This window comes from Pseudophryne corroboree, chromosome 1 (genome assembly GCF_028390025.1).
Source record: "Pseudophryne corroboree isolate aPseCor3 chromosome 1, aPseCor3.hap2, whole genome shotgun sequence".
Lineage (NCBI taxonomy): Eukaryota > Metazoa > Chordata > Amphibia > Anura > Myobatrachidae > Pseudophryne > Pseudophryne corroboree.
Window position 1 is genome coordinate 716,345,684 of NC_086444.1, and position 9,100 is coordinate 716,354,783.

Consider the following 9,100-nt stretch of genomic DNA (forward strand, 5'->3'; position numbering starts at 1 on the left):
GAACCCTCCATTTGGAAACCTTCTGGGGAGATAATATATCCTAGAAATGCGATTTGCTGAACTTCAAATTCGCACTTCTCCAGCTTCGCCCCAAGCCGGTGGTCTCTGAGTTTCTGGAGGACTAAGCGTACATGCTTCCGATGTTCCTCCAGGGAATGGGAGAAGATTAGGATGTCATCTAAGTATACAACTAAGAATCTATCCAAATATTCCCTGAGCACATCATTCATGAAATCCTGGAAGACTGCCGGGGCATTACAGAGCCCAAAAGGCATCACCAAATATTCATAATGCCCTGAGTGGGTATTAAAGGCAGTCTTCCATTCATCCCCCTCTCTTATTCGGATTAGATTGTACGCACCGCGTAGGTCAATCTTAGAAAAAATGGTGGCAGTACGAAGCTGGTCAAACAAGACCGAAATGAGAGGCAGTGGGTATGAGTTTTTAATCGTGATACAGTTCAATTCCCTGAAGTCGATGCAGGGTCGCAACGAACCGTCCTTTTTACCCACGAAGAAGAACCCCGACCCAACTGGAGACTGTGAAGGTCTGATAAATCCCTTAGCCAAGTTCTCCTGAATGTACTCTGCCATAGCCTGAGTCTCAGGACGTGACAGGGAGTACAACCTGCTCTTGGGAAGCTTAGCATTTGGCAACAAATCAATGGCACAGTCATAGGGGCGATGGGGAGGTAGTACCTCTGCAACTTTTTTGGAGAACACGTCCGCAAAATCTGCATAACACCCTGGCAATCCTGGCAAACTTAGCTGCGAGAGCCTGACTGGAAGGCTCAAGCAACTCCTGAAACAATCAGTACCCCAACTAAGAATCTCCCCAGAGACCCAGTCAAATTGAGGATTGTGGGCCCTTAACCAGGGTAACCCCAACACCAATGGGGCAAAAGTACAGACAGTCACATAAAAGGACAATTTTTCAGAGTGTGTGGCTCCAATAAACAAAGAAATCTGGCTAGTGCAAGAGGTAATTTTACCTTGGGATAATGGTTCCCCGTTTAACCCACAAATCTCAATTTCCGATGCCAAGGGTACTAAGGGAACAGAGCGTTTCAGGGCGAATTGGCGGTCCATAAAAACCCCGTCGGCCCCACTGTCCACAAAGGCCTCAGTCTTGACAGTTTGACCGAGGATCTTCAAGGTCACCGGAATGATAAAAGTCTTCTTGGGAAATTCTGACTTCTGGCCTGACAGGATATTTCCCATCACCCTCAGGCCCTGAAGTTTTCCGGCTTTTCTGGGCATGATACTACCACATGACCTTTATTCCCACAGTACAAACACAACCCCTGCTGTCTCCTCCGCGTCTTCTCACGTGAGGAGAGGCGGGTAGCCCCAATCTGCATAGGCTCCTCAGAAAATTCCTCAGAGTCTGAGGTTCCCTTGGGAAGGAAGGAAATCTCAGTCTCCCTTTCAAGCCTACGCTCTCTCAGCCGTCTATCCACCCGGATGGATAACTGCATGAGCTGATCCAAGCTATCAGGCAAGGGATATTGTACCAGTTGGTCCTTTATCTGGTTAGAAAGACCTCTTCGGTACTGGTGTCTCAGGGCTGGGTCATTCCACTGGGTATCATGGGCCAACCTCCGAAACTCCATACAGTAAACCTCAACTGGCCTTCGCCCTTGCTTAAGGATCGAAATCTGAGCCTTGGCTGAGGCCGTCTTGTCAGGGTCATCATACAACATGCCCAGTGCCGTAAAAAAAGCATCAACACTTTTAAGCGACGGACAGTCAGGCTGCAACCCATATGCCCAGACCTGTGGGTCTCCTTGTAGCAAGGAAATCACTATGCCCACCCGCTGAATCTCCGACCCAGAAGACTGAGGCCTAAGCCGGAAGTATAGCTTGCAGCTCTCCTTGAAACAAAAGAACTGCGAGCGATCTCCAGAAAAACGATCCGGGAGATTTACTTTCGGCTCCTTAACCCCTGCAGGTGCTGCTGCTGCGGGAGCTCCGCCAGCAGCCTGGGAGGTGTGCATTTTAATGGACAAATCATTAAATTGTCGAGTCAGGACCTGCACCTGATCGACCACCTGTTGCAACGTATTTTGAGGGGTATGCTCCATATTCCCACAAAATTTCAACAGGAGTATTTGGCTGCTGAATATGTTATGCACACCAGTGCCTGCAGGAAAGTACTGGTGTCAGAACTGTTATGCACTCCAGTGCCTGCAGGAATGTACTGGTGTTTGAACTGTTATGCAAAACAAATGGACTCACAGACAGACTGGGGAATATGACATAACGTACACAGAAGGTGATAGGGTAACAAAATACACACAAAGTGAACAGAGAAGCCCAGAGGCTAAGGAACTGGGTATCTCCCTTGTATTAGAACTGCTCAGATGGGAAAAGCAAGATGTTGTGTTTTAATACGTAGAGAACCCGAAATGCTGTTGCTAAGGGCAACAGCAAAACCCTAAAGGGTTACCAACGGGTGTGGCAGTAAACTCCTTGGTCAGAGATGGAATGATAGACACAAGGAGAGTCTCCACAATCCTAATTCTCACTTGCAGTGCACAGGTTCAGTTTACTGCCACTAAACTGACCCCTGACACCTAGCACAGTGAGACAGGATTAGACAGGCAAGTCTTAGAATACAGCCACAAACTTGCTAAGTTCACAGAGTAGTAACAGAACCCCAGCAAGCTAAACGACTGACTCCAGTCTTACTGCTAGGTCTGGATTGGCAGAGTGTAATACCAAATCCCCAGGCCTATTTGCAGTAAGCAACAAACAAATACAAAGCTACACAGTACTGGCTAACTTTCATGAACTGACTAACCAACAAAGATTCAGCAGCATCTGCTTACCTTGAGAAGAGGCCTTATAAAGCAGGTGCTGTCCACGCCCCACTCAGACCTCACAGACTGTGAGCACAAAAACCAGCACCGGATCCCCTGCCGTGCACAGAGCCTATAACCACTGCACAGCAAAAGACCCGAACCGGAGTATCAGCTGCGCTCAGGTTACTCCGCTAGCACTTGTCTCCCGGTTGCCATGACGACGTGGCAGCACAGGGCAGGAGACCCTAACAGTTGCGAACGTGATTTGGAAGAATTGAGTAAAAAACTGGAGCCCTGGGAGAAAGACACACAGTTTCAACGTTGCTTTGAGAAAAATAAACAAGACCTTTTGACATATGAACAAACAATTATTGATAGAAAAAGGAACAAATTTGCCAGAGACAAAAAGGATTTTGCATCAGGCAAAATATTCAAATGGAACAAACCCTCTTGGCAACAACGACCCCCCAGAAACCGTGAACAATATTCATCATCAGATGTAGAAACATCTGGAACAGAGGAACTCCCCGAGTACACCTTTAATGCATCCCTAACTACTAATCCTAGAGGGGAAGGTGACAGCTCTACTCAGTATCATCATCAACATTTTTTAGGAGATCCCCCAGGGGAAGGGGATCAAGGCACCCAACAAACGAAAGACAAGGAGGGGGCGGAAGAGGAGGAAGAGGACGACAACAACAACAATGGGATCAACTACCACCCAGGAGACAGCCACCACGGAATACACGCAGAAGGTAACCCCAGAGTCCTCCAATCCACCTGAAACCTCTTCACAACTCAAAATCATCAATCTCTCAGCACACAATCTAGATCATGATCAAATTCAAGTTTTGAGCAAAGGCCTTTCATATTCCCCAACTCAAAAATTCAATAGATTCAAATGGGAAAAGGATTTGAGACTTTTCAGCAGAAAGCTACTCCTCACCAAGTTCCATAATAATAATAAAAAAAAAAAAAAATACTACCTGAAACTGGACGTACTCAACTCAATCAGACCGAAGCAAGTGACAACATGACCGTACCAGACCTATCAGGACCAGAATTAGAAGCTTTGGAAGCCTTAGAGGCACTAGAATCAGAATCAACATCAATCATAGATCCTCAATGGGAGGTCAGCACGAGATTCATCTGTAAGAAAAGATCTTCATTCTTCCCGACGGAACAGACGAGCCCAGAGATACAGATATTCACCAAATTAGTATCCAAAGAATTTGATCACATACATCTCCAGAAAACTAGAAGATTGCACAATTCCAATCTATCTAGGAAAGAACTCAATGCCCTAAGAGAGATTGAATCTTGGCAGGATGTAATTATCAAGCCATCAGATAAAGGGGGCAATGTGGTGATATGGCCCCAAGAACAATATATACAGGAAGCATATCGACAGTTGGAAGACCAGACATGTTATCAGAGTGTATTACTCAATCCCATGGAAAACTACAAGACACTATATGATAGGATCCTGACTAATGCACATGGGGAAGGGACTATAACATCTTCTGAATATCAGTATCTCCAGACAACACATCCCAGCATCCCCAAATTTTATATGCTGCCCAAGATTCACAAGAATATGAGTCAACCACCGGGTAGACCAATAGTATCGGGTATTGGATCACTCACTGAAAAAGCTAGTATCTTTGTCGACCTACATCTGCGACACCATGTATTGGGCCTTCCCTCTTTTGTTCAGGATACCACAGACGTTCTTCGTAAGATCCACGATGTCAAACTGGAGACAAATCAATTTCTGGTCTCCCTGGACGTTGAGGCACTATATACTTCAATTGACCATGATAGAGGGCTGGAAGCTGTCAACTACTTCATGAACATGGAAGGAATGGAGAAATTCCATACATTTCTTGCTGACTTACTTCAATTCATACTCAGCCACAGCCTTTTCACTTTCAACAACAGATTCTATTTACAAACCAGGGGCACAGCCATGGTAGCAGCGTGTGCCCCGACGTATGCCAACATTTTCTTAGGGTGGTGGGAACGCGAATTCGTGTTCAGTGACAGTAACGATGTCTTCACAACTAACATCATCATGTGGGTAAGGTACATCGACGATATTTTGATGATATGGGAAGGAGATGTACAGATGCTACTCTTGTTCATCGAACATTTAAACAACAACAGTCTCAATATTCGCCTTACTCATCTCATCAGTCAAGACGAACTCCCATTTCTGGATATACTTATTTATAAAGATGAAAATGACATGCTTTCAACAAAGCGCTATAGGAAGGAGACATCATCCAACACACTCTTACATCAAACCAGCTCCCACTTTCCTCCCACAATAGAAAACATACCCAAAGGGGAATACTTACGTTTAAGAAGGAACTGTTCCAATGACCATGATTTTGCAGAACAAAGCAAAGACCTCTCGAACAGACTTCGCGAGAGAGGATACAGCAATACATCTATCAAGAAAGCAAGTAGAAACATCCAGACTATCCAGAGAGAACACTTAATCTTTGACAAGAAACAAAAGAAACAAGAGGACAATACTATTAGGTTTGTTGGGGGATTTTGTCAAGAGTGGTACCATGTAAAACAAGCTATCCAAAAACATTGGAGAATTCTCCACCTGGACCCCATTTTAGCTGAAAAACTCGGACCACAAGTATCTATGAGTTGGCGGAGATCAAGAAATTTGAAAGATAGATTGGTGTCCAGCCATTTCCAACCATCTAGAGTGAAATCACAGACCACCACTGGCACACATCCATGCGGTCACTGCAAAGCATGTCAATACATTCTTAAGACTGACCATATCCAGTACCGCTATGGCAAAGACATCAAATTCAAGCACTTCATTAACTGTTCCACGGAAGGTGTGATCTACTGCATAGTGTGTGGTTGCGGACTAAGATATGTGGGCATGACGACCAGAGCCCTCAAGCAAAGAATCCTGGAACACGTTGGATCCATTCGGAATGCTACTAGAGATCTACAAAAAATGAAGCAAATCACCTCTGTAGCACGACACTTCATCTCCAACCATGCAGGTCGGTGGGATGAACTTAAAGTTTGTGGACTAGAAAAAGTGAAACTTGGCATACGAGGGGGAGACTTGACCAATACCCTCCTACGAAAGGAATGTGAATGGACCTTCAAATTAGACTCACTCCATCCACATGGACTTAATGAAACTATGAATTTTGGAGCATTCCTTCCAATTTGATAATTTCACCGTCATTATTATAATTGTATAGTAACAACCATTGTTATATAAACTTCAATCTCACCACTTTAAGACTATAGCTCTGTCACCCATTTAAATCACTAAACAGCTGTCTTATACAGAATACTAGCACTGTAATTATGTTTGCTCAAAGTACATATATGTTTTCACATTATAACAAATTTTCCACAGCACTGTCACCCATTAAAATCACAAGACAGCTGTCTTATACAGAATATCAGCACCATAACTAAATTCTTCTTACAGTATATACATGTTTTCACACAATTATGATATATTTTCCGTAGCACCTGCTCCCACCAGCTCATCACTTTTACCAAATATCCCCTCCTTTTACCACTCTGTCCCTCCTTTTCCTTCCCTATATACTCAAACCTCTTTCCCCCCCCCCAAATCCACCCCCCACCCCCCCTATTATATCAAAAATCTTTCCCCTTCCCACTATCCCCCCACCAATCCTACACAATTTTTATTGCACCAATCTCATCCATACACTCCTACACGACAAGACCCACATTTTTTGCTCTCCATATATTTTTTTCTCATTGCTAGCAATTATTCATTATACAATTTACAGACATTTATTTTTATATATATATCTGTCTATATACTTATATATAATTTTAACTGATCATTATCACATTAGACTGGGCTTGCAACAACCAAACCCCTTTTAATACATTCCACAAAGTTTTTGCAGTACATCTACTCTGTATCCACCTATTTTTACAACTATTATCAAGCTCAATCTCTCTTTAAACGGTGTCAGACCCAACTCAATTAGCAATTAACAAGGCACAGCCACGATTGGCCACCCTTATAGATTTAAGACAGGCTCAGACACCACATGTTCACGCTACCCGTGAACAAGCAAACAGTGAAACGTACGTTGGGGAGGTGGACCTGGTCACGATGAGCGCGCTCACGTGACTGGAGACCGGCAGGAGGGTAGACCAGATAAGCCGCACAGACGCCTGAAGCTCAGCGGCCAGCGGCGCATCACGAGCGGGGCACAACATAAGTATTTTCTTCATCCCACTCGCATTTCTGTCTCCCGCTATCCATACATGCACACATGTAATTTTAACAATAATGTGCATCGGTCTCTTTAGGCAATGCCATGCCAATTATTACAAAGCATTATTTATCGCTCATGTTTTCTAGGTGCTTGCATTAACAGATGGTGATAACTGACACTTGTGTGTCTTTATGCATTTGATATTACGTAATCAGGAGCAAACTGTTATTTATTAGGACTTTTACTACTAAAGATATTGTCCCTGTCTCACTCCTGACTTTTTCAGCACCTATTCGCATGCAGGTTTTCACACAAATCAAAAAGCATGCATATCATAGCTAATACATTGTAAATTATACCTAGCATGTGTTTTTTATGCTTTTTCTTTGTGGGGTTTTTTTGTTTTTTTTTTGCTTCATTTGAGTGTTTTTCTGTCACAATATAGACAGATACACTGCAGATACATTGTGGATACATGCAAAATATTTACTGGTGTAACAATTTTGTTTCAAAGACAGTACTTGTATCCTGTCAGGCACTAATGTATTAGTTAGCCCTTATGTGGACAATTGAGACTGTGATACATCTCGTCCACTTCTCAAGTCTGTCTCTTTTCTCCTCAAGCTGATAGTTTTCTATTTTCGGTTTATTTCCATCCTCTGTCCTATACTGTCTGTTATGGTACAGTAGGAGTGTTTTTCGTCTTTTTCAGCTTTATTTGCATTGTACAAAATATCACATAGATTTATGCTTTGATGCTCAAAATATGACCGTCACAATAATCTCTTTTTTCATTCAATGTTTAACAGGGAGATCCAGTTAACAACAGAGATAGCTTCTCTCTGGATCATATATAAATATTGTGGCATGTCATCAGCATAACAGGTTTTATACCTGCCTCACCCATTACAGAAACCCACGTTCAATGGTGCTGCACAGCACACAAAGAAATATACAGGCATTTCCTGCTGGCCAAAAAATTATTGACCACATGATTTAAACCTACGTATACCTACATATTTGGGTTACAATTCGGTGCAATGATGGTCAAACATATATTTTCTCTCTAGCCAGAGATTATTTGGTCATTCCAGCAATAAGGTACTTACCAATAATTTTCTACTAGCTACATATCAGCTGTAGAATTTGCCTCATCAATTTCAATCTACTACCATACCACACCGCGCATGCCCAATCTCGTCTGATCTTGGAAGCAATACGGTGTTGGGCCTGGTCAGTACTTAGGTGGTGGACCACTAAGGAATACCAGGTGTTGTAGGTTTTTTGACAGCACTATATTGGTTATTGCACTAACTTTATATACCCGTGCCTGGTGGGCCTGTTAAATAATGCCTTTCATATTCATCAATATTTTCACAGTTTAGCTTTACCAGGTGGCTCACATTGTATAGCCACTTCTTAGTTTTACAACATTCCTATTTTTTTTTTTTTTGGTGTACCTATATTTTATTTCAATATAATTAAAGGTTACGTTTTAACTATATCATTCTTACATTATTGATTATTACTCAAATCATATTTGTTTCCAAGTGGGAGTGCTCCCAACAAAGGTCACTTTTTCTTGTTTCTCTTCCTCTTACTACATACGTATTGGACCTATGGGAGCACCATCGACAATCACCGTTAACCTCTACTTATAGAAATTCTCTTTTAACGGTAGATGGTGATAAATTCCAGAATTACTTTCTGGTTGGCCGGTTATCTTGGAAACTTCTTTAAAAATTATACTTAATTTTCATCACTTAGTCCTGTGCGGCATCCTTAACCCAATTCCTTACTGCCAAATTAGCTAGATCACAGGGCAATTTAGCTCCTTTGGTCAACTGATCATTTGGGTTTAGCTGTGTTAAAATAACAATGTATTAAGTTTTTTGGGAACAGTTATTCAAACTGAAAAACAGCTTATAACAGGAAATTTCCACTTAAATAATGGCATTTTCTTATATACCATCTGACCATGGCTAAGAATAAGGGATACACAAGATAAACTCCTAGAGCTATGGACCTTATCCATGTTTGT

The 9,100-nt window shown here is 42.5% G+C and overlaps 1 pseudogene; it reads left to right on the plus strand.

Annotated features, from left to right (window-relative positions):
* The first annotated feature begins 8,222 nt into the window (after window positions 1–8,222).
* LOC134943960 (5S ribosomal RNA) lies at window positions 8,223–8,341 on the plus strand (annotated as a pseudogene).
* Window positions 8,342–9,100: the final 759 nt, after the last annotated feature.